Genomic DNA, 10968 nt, shown 5'->3' on the forward strand with positions numbered 1-10968 from the left:
TCATTTTTATTTCTCTCTCTCTCTCTCTATCTCTCTCTCTCAGATTACCCATCTCCGCCGACGACCTCTTCCATATTTATGGTAATGGTCGATTCTCATATATTATTCATTATTGTCATTGTCGTTTCATTTTCTTTGTCGTTTATATTGTTTTTAATTTTAATATGATTTGCATATAATCTATTTAGGTTATACATCAAAATCCAAGATTCAATGGACATGCCGACCGTCTCTTCCATATTTCTGGTAACGGTCGATTCTCAATATTATTCATTTACATGTCCTTGTCATTTCATTTTTTTTTTGCCGTTTCTTGTTTGTATTGTTTTAGTTGTAATATGATTTTTGTATAATCTATTTAGGTTTTACATCAAAATACAAGATTCCGGTTACATCCATTGTTAACTCTTAATAAACCAAAATATACGTTTTTATTTTTTTTTAATTTAGCCGAAATAATATATTATGTAACATTAACTTAATTTTTAATCATTTCAGCTTATGGCGGCCTAACTTGGTAGCATAGCTAATTTCTGGAAGGATTATTTGTTGCACACTGAAATAGCTTTATTTTTGTTCTTATATGGATGTTAAGTTACTATTAGTTATGTATTTATGTATGTTAAACAGTTCATGTAATTTAAATCATTTTTATATGATCAATATTTATTTTGACCGTTAACATGGGTGAATTTTATCTTCTAATTTTTATCAGTTTTGTTATTTTCTTTTTGCATTACTTAATTTTCATTTTATTACCGACTTCTATTTAAAAATAGAAATATTAAAATTTACCCTTAATTTATGCTTAATGTTTCAAAAATAAAAAAACATTTCCAAAATACAACTTTGTTGGTCAAATTCGATTAATAATATCTGATTAAAAAGTCATTGAATGTAACTAAAACAATATTTAAATTAAAATTCCTTTATAATAAAAAGTGCATTTATTTATTTCGGTTTTTATATAATACCCTTAATTTATGGTTAATATTCATAATATATTTAAACCCGTTTTAAAAACAGAAGTCGACCAATATTACAAAAAAACTATTAAAGATTTTTATACTCTCCAATCTCAACAAGTTTTTCATTTTTTATATTTGATCATTTTTTAATTATGACTAAATGTCAAAATTTATTTATAATATAAACACCCATAATCGTTTCAAAATTAATGCATAACTATTCATTACAATTAACTGGTGCTAAGTTTGAGCATAATTATGCATATTATATGATAATTGTGACTTAATATTATTTAACACAAAAAGTCGTAACAAATTGATGTTAAAAATATCGTATTAAAAGTTTTTCAATCTGAAAATACTTTCTAGATTTTTAATAAATTTTCGATTAAATAACAATTAATGGTTACATAACGTGATTTGAATTTGAATTCAAGATTATATTAAAATATTTTAATTATTTGAAAATACATGCTTAAATAAAACCTCTATATTTTTATGGGTTCTTAAAATACTTTCCATTAAAATACGTTCCATATTTTTATTAAAATTCCATTAAAATACCGTTACATCATTAGATAATAGTTATTTGAATTTGAATTCAATATTATATTAAAATCTATTTATTATATTGTCACTATAAATTAAAACCGATCGCCTTCCATAATTTATGCATACATAGAACCACAATATATTAAATCGGTCCTTAATTTAAGCATAATTATACATATAATAGCATACTTATGATTTAATATTATTTAATACAAAAAATTTGATTCAAATTTAAGTTAAAAATCTCGCACTATAAATTTAAGCATATTACATAGACATTTTTAGAAAAATCCAAATACTTCTATTTCATTGTGAATATTTAAATTTGAAATCAAAATTATATTAAAATGTTATAACTATGCCAAATTTAATGTTTAAAATAAAACTTATATATTTTTAACTGTTCCTTAATTTATGCATATAGCATTGAACATATAAAAATGTTTCATTTATTCTCATTTCTATTTCTACAAACTTTAACAAAAATAATGTCGTATGTAACTACTATTTAAGCGATACATTGAGCTTGCATTATTCACATACATTAAGCTTGCATTCTTTACTATTTAGAAAAAATGAAAAATTACCATCTTACGTATTAATATATTTATTAAAAAGTTAGCTGAAAATGTTGGTTTACCATATATAGCTCGGTCAATACTTTTATAAACTTTTAAAGCGCACATTGTTATTCCTTTTCAGTTATTTGGAGAGAATTCAATTTTATAATTATATATTTTTAGTAAATATATTTTATTATAATTTAGTTCCAAAGATAATTCAACATGATTTCAACAATATAAAACATCAATAATTCTTTCATTATTCACACTGGTTATCTAATGTTGTGGTGTTATGTTTAGTTATGTGAGTTAAAGATGATTTTTTTGAAACTACAACAAATTGAAGCATACTATAACTATGTTCTTGTAAAACAACTTAATATGTATGTTAATTTTGTTATTGTATTGTCAATAGAATGTTACTTGTTGCATTTATATCTCATATCGGTGAATTTTTATACTATAGATTTCTCAATTAGTTAATGTTGTGCGTTTTTTTATTAAATTTAATGCTTGGAATTTGACGCAAGGTATTAGAATTGAACATGATTTTTACTATGATTATGATATCTAACGGTTTGCCAATAAAGACTTCAATAAGATTACAAAAGGAGATAGCATGTGAAACCCGTTTACCTTTAAGTACCTAACTGTGTTTTGATTTATGTTTTATTTGAATAATTGCATGTCTTTGTTTTTGATATTTAATCGCTCGTTGAAGATATGAATGGTTTATTACTTGCAGGTACATGTGGGTAATTGACGAAACACATTTGTAGGATTTGATGACTGACTCTTACCAATGCATTCCAAGATGTTGTATGTATTGGTTAAAACCACGCATTCCAAGATGTTGTATGTATTGGTTAAAACCACTTTTGAACAATTACCAAATGATTATGTCTAGGCTAAGAGAGTGTCAATTTCTTTTTTATTATTTTGGTTTTGTGTAGTGAGTTTGATGGGATATTGTTGGAATAGTCAAGAGAAAGGGACATTGTTAATATGTTTATAAGCTTTTTTCTTAGTGGGAGGGTGTTATCTATGCGAAGAACAAAATTAACTCCCGAGTCTCTAGAGGTTTGCATTTGCCTAAAGGACCATTTGGATGCGGTGGATCGTGTACAACACAAGGCGAACTTTGAAGACGAAATACCAATAGAGCGTCATATTCATGATGAGGAGGCGGAGGACGGGGTTTCTTCCGATAACGAAGACGAGAATGAAGACGAAGAAGAGTTGTAATTTGTGTTTTTTATTTGTTTTTGTAAAATTATTTGTAACTTGTTCAACTAATATTTAGTTTTGATTTGTTTAATTATAATTACTTTTGTTACTCATGATTAATTTTTTGTTACTTTCTTAATAACGACGAACATTTTATTTATTTAAACAATAACTATTACAAACATTATTAAAACATAACAACTAAAACTTAAAAAACAAAGTCCGTCGTTTTAATTCGGGAATACTTATTTTTGGGTTGTAGAGCCGGACGATTCTCCCACTTCCACTTTTTTAGCATCCAAACTTCTTTTCTCTCGACAATACTTATTCGTATGTTTTCGTAATGTCGAGTTGGACCCTGCTTTAAGAAACTTCGAGCAATATTTGCAACGTGCCATCTCATGTGAGTCGGTCATTAGACACAAATCGTAATGAACCCAAACATCGGGGCATCTTGTTGTTTCGATCACCATAACAACGTCGTCATTAGTTGCCATTTGTTGCCGGTTTAAGCTTAATTGTGTTTTGAAGTGTGTTTTATATTTTTGAAAGTGGTTTAACAAGTACACCCCATACCTTGCTATTTATAGAATGAAAATAACCTAATTATAGTAAAAAAAACCGGTTCCAACGGTCAAAAACGGCTATATAGCCGTTGGAACCGGTTTCTAACGGCTATAATTTTTGAATTTCAAAAAAAATCGGTGGAACCAGTTTTTACGTAATAACCGGTCCCGGTTCCAACCCTACCCGGTTCCTAAAAGTTTGCATTTCTGGGCATCGGTTCGGGTCGGGAACCGAACCGGTTCCTGACTGGAACCGGTGTCATTTTCTACTCGGTGTAAAAAAAAACCGGTTCCGAACCGGTTCGGGTTTTCAAGTTGAACCCGATTTGTGCACGTCTAATTTGCACTATTTCCTTTGATTGAGGATAATATCACGACATTGTTATTGTATAATAGGGAAATATGTTCTAATCATCTTATTTCCTTATGCAGGAAGAACATCTCAAAAAAATGATTAATAGTATGTTCATTGGAAGCATGTAAGTAAATCTTTGAACTTTAATTTATTGTTATGTAACACTAAATGCAAGATTTTTTTAATAAAACACCAATGTTTCCCTATAATTAATGTAACATTATTCGTTATTAAAATAAGAAAATTACAATTTAATAAAATATATAGCATATACATGTATATGACATTTTTTATATCTTCCACTCTTCTGTAGCACGAGTAACTAACCTAGATTTGTTAATATAGTAGCAAGTGCTATTACCTATATGCATCTACATGCATGGGGGTGTGATAGAGTCGGTCACTGCCATCAAGGGCAACAAGATATTGATCGCAATCGCATGATTTTGAAGATGATGCTAAATTGTCGGATGTCTTGCGACTTTTTCAGTTTGATGGTGATGGCTTTTGGGAAGATTGTTGGTTTGATGGGAATAATGTCACTATATCTTTTGATAACGTTTTGGTGACTTTCTTTTTATTCTATTAACTGTTTTTCAATTCTCTTGTATTTCATTGTAGTTATAAAATTGAAGCTCATGTTTATTCAGGTTTCTTATTTAGCTTGTTCAGAATTTGAGTACAACTCGAAACGCCACACTGTTTTGTAAATGGTTACATCATGTAATTTTGAGGATAAAGTTAAAAGAACACGTTCTACAATGTTCAAAGCAGTAATTGTTTATAACAATGATGGTAGTGGTCTCATTGAAAGTGTGACCATATTTTTGGATTTGCTTTTGCATTATTAACACATATTTTATACTTTATGCAATGAGAAAATTAAGATTTGCCTCCCTGAAAAATATCTTCGCGAGATAGATTGACCACTGAAAAAGAATTTGCGCATGATGTAACAATGTGTTTTTAATAATGATCACATGGGCCATGGTTGCGCGTATTGAGCCTCTGTTTTTTGTTGACCGTTAGTTGATTGTTAGTTGACCGTTTGGTTCAAAGGCACTTTAGTAATTTGATAAATAATAATAATAATATCTGTTAATAATAGTTTTTCTCTAATATTAATAACAATAATATGTAATAATAATAACAATAAGAAGAAGAATATTAAGATATATGAACTCCATATCATCATCATCATCATCATCATCATCTCATAACCTTCAAAACTCTCATCCTCCTCCGCTGCCACCGCTGCCGCCGTCCACCGAAAAATGAACTCCACCACCAAACCCAAACTCAAACAAACATCAACCAACATATTTATCATCTTCATCCAGATTTAAACCCCTAACCACATGGGTTTTATACAAGAATTACATAAAAGCATAGATCTAAGGTATTAGAAGCTACGGCGATGGCGACGGGTACAACTTAGAAGCTACGGTGATGACGAAACGACGGCGGAGACGGGTTACGGGTGAATAAGATGGGTGGTGGTGATGAAGATGAAGATATGAGTAGTGGGTATGTTGATTTTCGGCAACGTGTTCGTGATTTTCCAGCTACGGTGGCGAAGGAACGGCGGTGATGGCGGTGGTGATGGGTTACGGGTGAAGAAGATGAAGATGAAGATATGAGTTTGTGTTTGAATGATGATGCTAATTTATGTGTTTGTATAATTAGACAGAGATGATGTTCTTGATATTTTGGGTTTGTGTTTGTGTTAGGGTTCTTGATGTGTTTGAATGTTGATGATGAAGATAAAGATGAAGGGTATAATGGTCATTTAATCAATTATTAACACTGCAGGGAGCATTCTGATCATAATAAACACTGGAGGGAGCATTCTGATCATTATAAAAAACACATTCTTACATCATGCGCAAATTCTTTTTCAGTGGTCAATCCATCTCCCATCGATATTTTCCAGGGAGGCAAATCGTAATTTTCTCTTATGCAGTTAGCTTCGGATAAAAGGGGTCTAGTAATCTAGGATTCTTAAATTTGCGGTGCCATGGACTTCAACGAGCTATGCGTTCTCCACCCACAAGTAATGTTATCAGTTTCTTATTAAATTGTAACTTGTTTTTGTGTGCATTTAGAGTTTATCATGATTATCTTTGATCCATTTTCACTTAAAAAAATAAATTATGTAATTTTGTTTAATTTATTTTGTATGAAATTGTTATATAATTTTTTTTATTAATTGTATCGTAAAGTATACATACCGAATATAAACATTGCTCTACCAAATTCCAGTACCATAACTAGCCGAACCCATACCTACTTGATCTCCATTACATCTCCGTTGTAATGAGCGGGCTCTATATATCATTAGTTTTATATTTATACATGAATGCCTAAATTTATTCGAACAAGTCAACAAGGTGCATGTGCAAACTATTTATACTAATAATTAACAGAATAATTTTAAATAAAAAAGAAAAAAAAAACAAAGCCTTGTGACCACCCGGAAAACCCTGATTTTCAGTTGATCTTTCAAACAATATTTCAGCATCATTTGATTTACTAGTTGATTTACTGATGTATAGATTTCCATAATATTACTGGTCAACAATTTACACCTAAGAGCACTAACAATATTGGACCTCCACAAACCGTCATATTATCGCTGCATTGGATTTCAAAGTTTTCTAAAAAACATACCTCTACAAACCCATTAAAAATTATTTAGATTATATCTATAAGGGTTAAGTTATAATAGGAAATTAGTTTTTTCTAAGAAATTTAAGAAGACTTTGTAGCTATTAGATTTAAAAATGGATGGCTAGGATTAATTGGGGGAATTATTCTAAAAGCGAAAGAGAATGGTGGGGTTTTAAGGATATTCTAGTCCATGCAAGGAAAAGGTTTTTCTCTCATCCATTTCCCCCGTTTTATTTAAACGTTAATAATTATTTCATACAACGTTATTTTAAAAAAAAAATTCATCATAAAAGCGAGCAGTTTCTATCTTTAAAACGAGTATACTATCGATATGTACATATGAAAAATAAAACACAATGAACTCAGTTATAATTGTGTTTAAGCGTAGTCTTTTTAAAGGAAAAACACAATTGTTTTTAGATGAAAGAAAATTTGTGTTTTCCACTTTTCCTAGTGAAAAACACAACTCAATGAAAGTAACACCTAATCAAATCTCTAACTTAAAAGACACAGACTTTGAAAAACACATACAAGTACTTTAATGGAAAAACACAATTAAGATTTTCTTTAAAACACGAGAAAGAAAAACACAATGAGAAAAAAGATTTTTTTTTCTTTTGCAACCCTAACCGTTGACCAAATTCATGTTGATGGTAGCTCAAATTCCATAGTCGTCGTGAAGCTTCTGCAAAAAGAGCCATCTCTGTCGCAACGTCATCACCATCATCAACATTCGGCGGTCGCGGGAGCAATGGCGGTGGATGATGACGGAGGATGTCGGTGACGGCTTGATTGGACGATGACAAAGCCGACTCGACAAGGATCTTCGGCCGTGGTCAATAGCGATTTATGACGACTAGCAGCGATTTACGGTGGTGGTGGTGGTAGGTAGGCAGTGGATCGGTGACGATGGTGATTGTAAAGACCAAAAGGGTTTTATTGCATGTAGGTTTAATTTGTATGACCAAAATGCCCCTCTTCTTGTTTTTTCTAGTTTGCCACGTTTCATTGTATTACGCCTTTTCAGCCTTCCTAAGGCTACTTCCATTCACAATTTAACCCAAAACAACTTTTTATTAAAAATCTAATTTTTCTCTCTTTCACATACACAATCAAACAAAACTTAAATTTTCACTCCCATTCACAATTAGATCAAACCGATTTTATATTAGATAATATATATATTGATTACTTTTTCTTGTATTAAAAATAATAGAAAATCAGCCTTTATATATTTAAAAAAAATAAAAGTTTTCATCATATTGAACATTCAAATAATCTTTTGGAACCTGGAGGTTTCTGTGGGTGCCTTGTTGGTGTTTGTGTTTATAAATTAGGTAACAGTTCTAAAAAAATAATCTTTCAAACCATCAATGTTGATATAAAAACTTCGATCCATAGTCGAAAATAAAAGTTTGAAAGACATTAAAAGTACATGATCGAAAGCGATGGAGGTGGTATCGAAATACGTACATATTATACGCTCTAATAGAAAAAAAATAAGAATTTTGGTATTTTTTTTATCAATGTGTATTTTAGATAATAAACTTTATTATAACAATATATACTCAACCAATGATATATGTACATGTGATGATATATCCAGGGCCGTCTCCGAGAATTTAAATACATCGGCCGAGCCATAATAAAAAGGTCCGTAGGCCTTAACGAAAATTTTTCATTCACTAGCGTACATGGATAAAACTTTTATTGACCTATTTCTTATAAGCAGAAAACATTCTGAGCATGTAATTATCTCATAAACCATAACAAATAACATTTTCAACACCAAAAAACATATATATGTAATATGTATAAAAAATTTATGCCCCTGAAACTTATGTGTCCCGGCCGATGATGCGACTCGCACAGCCTCCAAGCGGATATATCCAGAAACAAAATGGAAAAAGAAAGTGATAATGGAGTGGGGCCACTAATGATCCTCAGGTTGGCCATGCTATTGGAGTTTTGCTTTTATTTGTAAATGAAATGGTCCGACCGACCGAACAAAACTCTCCCAATGGGAGTACTGGTTTAAAAAAGCAATTTTCCTATTTGAAACCAACTCATATATATAATATGTATGCATGCATGTGTTGTGAGAGTCAGCACCACTCTCTCCGTCCGCTCCACAGTCTGCAATCTGTATAGACGGACGTAACCGGCCAGACTACCTCTACAACACTATCGTGTGCCACAACTTCCCGGACCTCTGAATTTGGTGCACATTGTTGGCGCTTTATCGTTGATCTATCGTTTGAGAAATGTTTTTCTTCAATGAAGCATGTGAAGACGAATTTCTGTAATCATTTGATTATATGAATTTTTCTTGTATTTGTTATACTGAAAATAAGTGCTTTTTCAAAGTCGCGATTGAAGATATCGTCTTTAAAACTTGAAATGCGTATGGAACAACTATAATATGTAATATCTTATTATTTAATATGACATTGTATTTTATTGAATGTTAAAGATATATTTATGTCATGACAATGACCAGGCCATTCGGACCCGAAAACTTCGACACGGAAAAAAAAATCAAACATCGAAAACTCCATAACCCATAGGAAAAATTTCCCGACTCCGCACCGGCTCTAATTGAAAATACGTGCTCGTTTGGAGAAAGTTAAAACAGTAAAAACAAAATGGTGAAGAAACTTACAACAAGATTCTGAAAGTGAAGCCAGAGAAGCACGGAGAGTGAAGGAGACAATGTTGCGTTTGTGCACGCTCTCTTGAAGCACGGAGAGTGAAGGACACAATGCTGCTTTTGCGCACGCTCCCTTTTGGATACTATATTTTTCGTTGTTTTGAAGAAGTAATAGTGTTTGGTGAATCTTATGGACACAAGTTGACGATGATAAAGTGATTGGTGAGTCGCTCATAAAAGTTGATGTAACCTAAACTTCAATATATTATTTGAATGGCAATTTTTGTTCCTATGTACAATGGTCATGATACCGTTAAAAATTGTGTCGTTGGACGTTTAAAAAAAAGGAAGGAAGAAGAAACGTTTTAATTGAGTCTTGTTATAAACCACATATACATCTCCACCTATATAACTGTTTGGCAGTTACCTGGGTTGATGATTTCTATTGATTCTACAACATTCTCCCAGGTATCTCTCATATTTAAACGTTATCAGGAGGTATCGCTCAATAATGATCATCTTCTGTTTTACAATCCGGGTACCGAATGTCAAATACTCTGTTTTGTTTTGTCATTCGTACGAACAATATTATGATTTTTTTCTTGAAGTAGTAGGTTTATTAAGAAAAAAAATGGTTTTTAGGTCCTTGACAGTGGACCAAAATGAATTTTAGGTATCTAGACGGATTGATTTTATTACTCCTAGTGATGTTCCATATAAGCGACGACGGATCGGCTGTCTCAGATGGCTGGATCCATATTTCGTCACATAGCAACGCAAGATGAGACCAACCATGTGAGATAGCTGGATTGATCTCCTAAATGCTCCATGCCCTTATCTCCTCATTTAATTTAGTTGAAATGTTGAATCATTGATGCACAAGGCCTGGTGTTCATTCGATTAAAGCCCACGACCCCACGTTTCGCTAACATGATTTAAAGCCCATATATTGATTTAAGATGTTGATAACTAAAAAATCAAAGTGGACAAACTAAATTCATGTATTTAAAGCCTATCTATTGTTTTATTAAAAACAATCTTTGAAAATATATTTAAATCCCATATATTCGTGAACATGGGATTAGCCCACTTGGTAGAGGCATATGCCTCTTAGAAGAGATGTCCTAAGTTTAAACCTGAACAAATACGTATAATATTGGTGTAGGTGTAAAGTCTGAGTAAGAATTTGCGTGTTAAAAAAAACATTACGATTCATAAGCAAATAAAAATAAATAAGACCACCTGTTTGAATTAACTTAATTCACGGGGAAAATTAACAACTTAATAAAATGTTGAATATATAACATGTTGTACTATAAGTAACACATGCCGGCTCTGAGAATTGAAAAATAAATTTGAGTCGAAGACGAAAAAATATTTTGATATTTTTGGCCTTAAGTGAAAAGAGTATTTTGTT

At 31.3% G+C, this 10968-nt stretch overlaps 1 protein-coding gene across 1 annotated transcript in view; it reads right to left on the minus strand.

The window, feature by feature from the left end:
- The window catches only part of LOC143623283 (protein DETOXIFICATION 24-like), a 53438-nt gene extending 43563 nt beyond the window's left edge, over positions 1-9875 (minus strand). Inside the window, exon 1 of the mRNA XM_077094232.1 lies at positions 9564-9875. The gene's annotated coding sequence lies outside the window, so the exon portion shown is untranslated. The remainder of the gene's footprint in view (positions 1-9563) is intronic.
- Between the last annotated feature and the right edge of the window lie 1093 nt (positions 9876-10968).

This window comes from Bidens hawaiensis, unplaced genomic scaffold, assembly GCF_021521415.1.
Source record: "Bidens hawaiensis isolate Kalapana, Puna unplaced genomic scaffold, B.hawaiensis_p1.1 tig00003356_1, whole genome shotgun sequence".
NCBI classification, from domain to species: Eukaryota; Viridiplantae; Streptophyta; class Magnoliopsida; order Asterales; family Asteraceae; genus Bidens; species Bidens hawaiensis.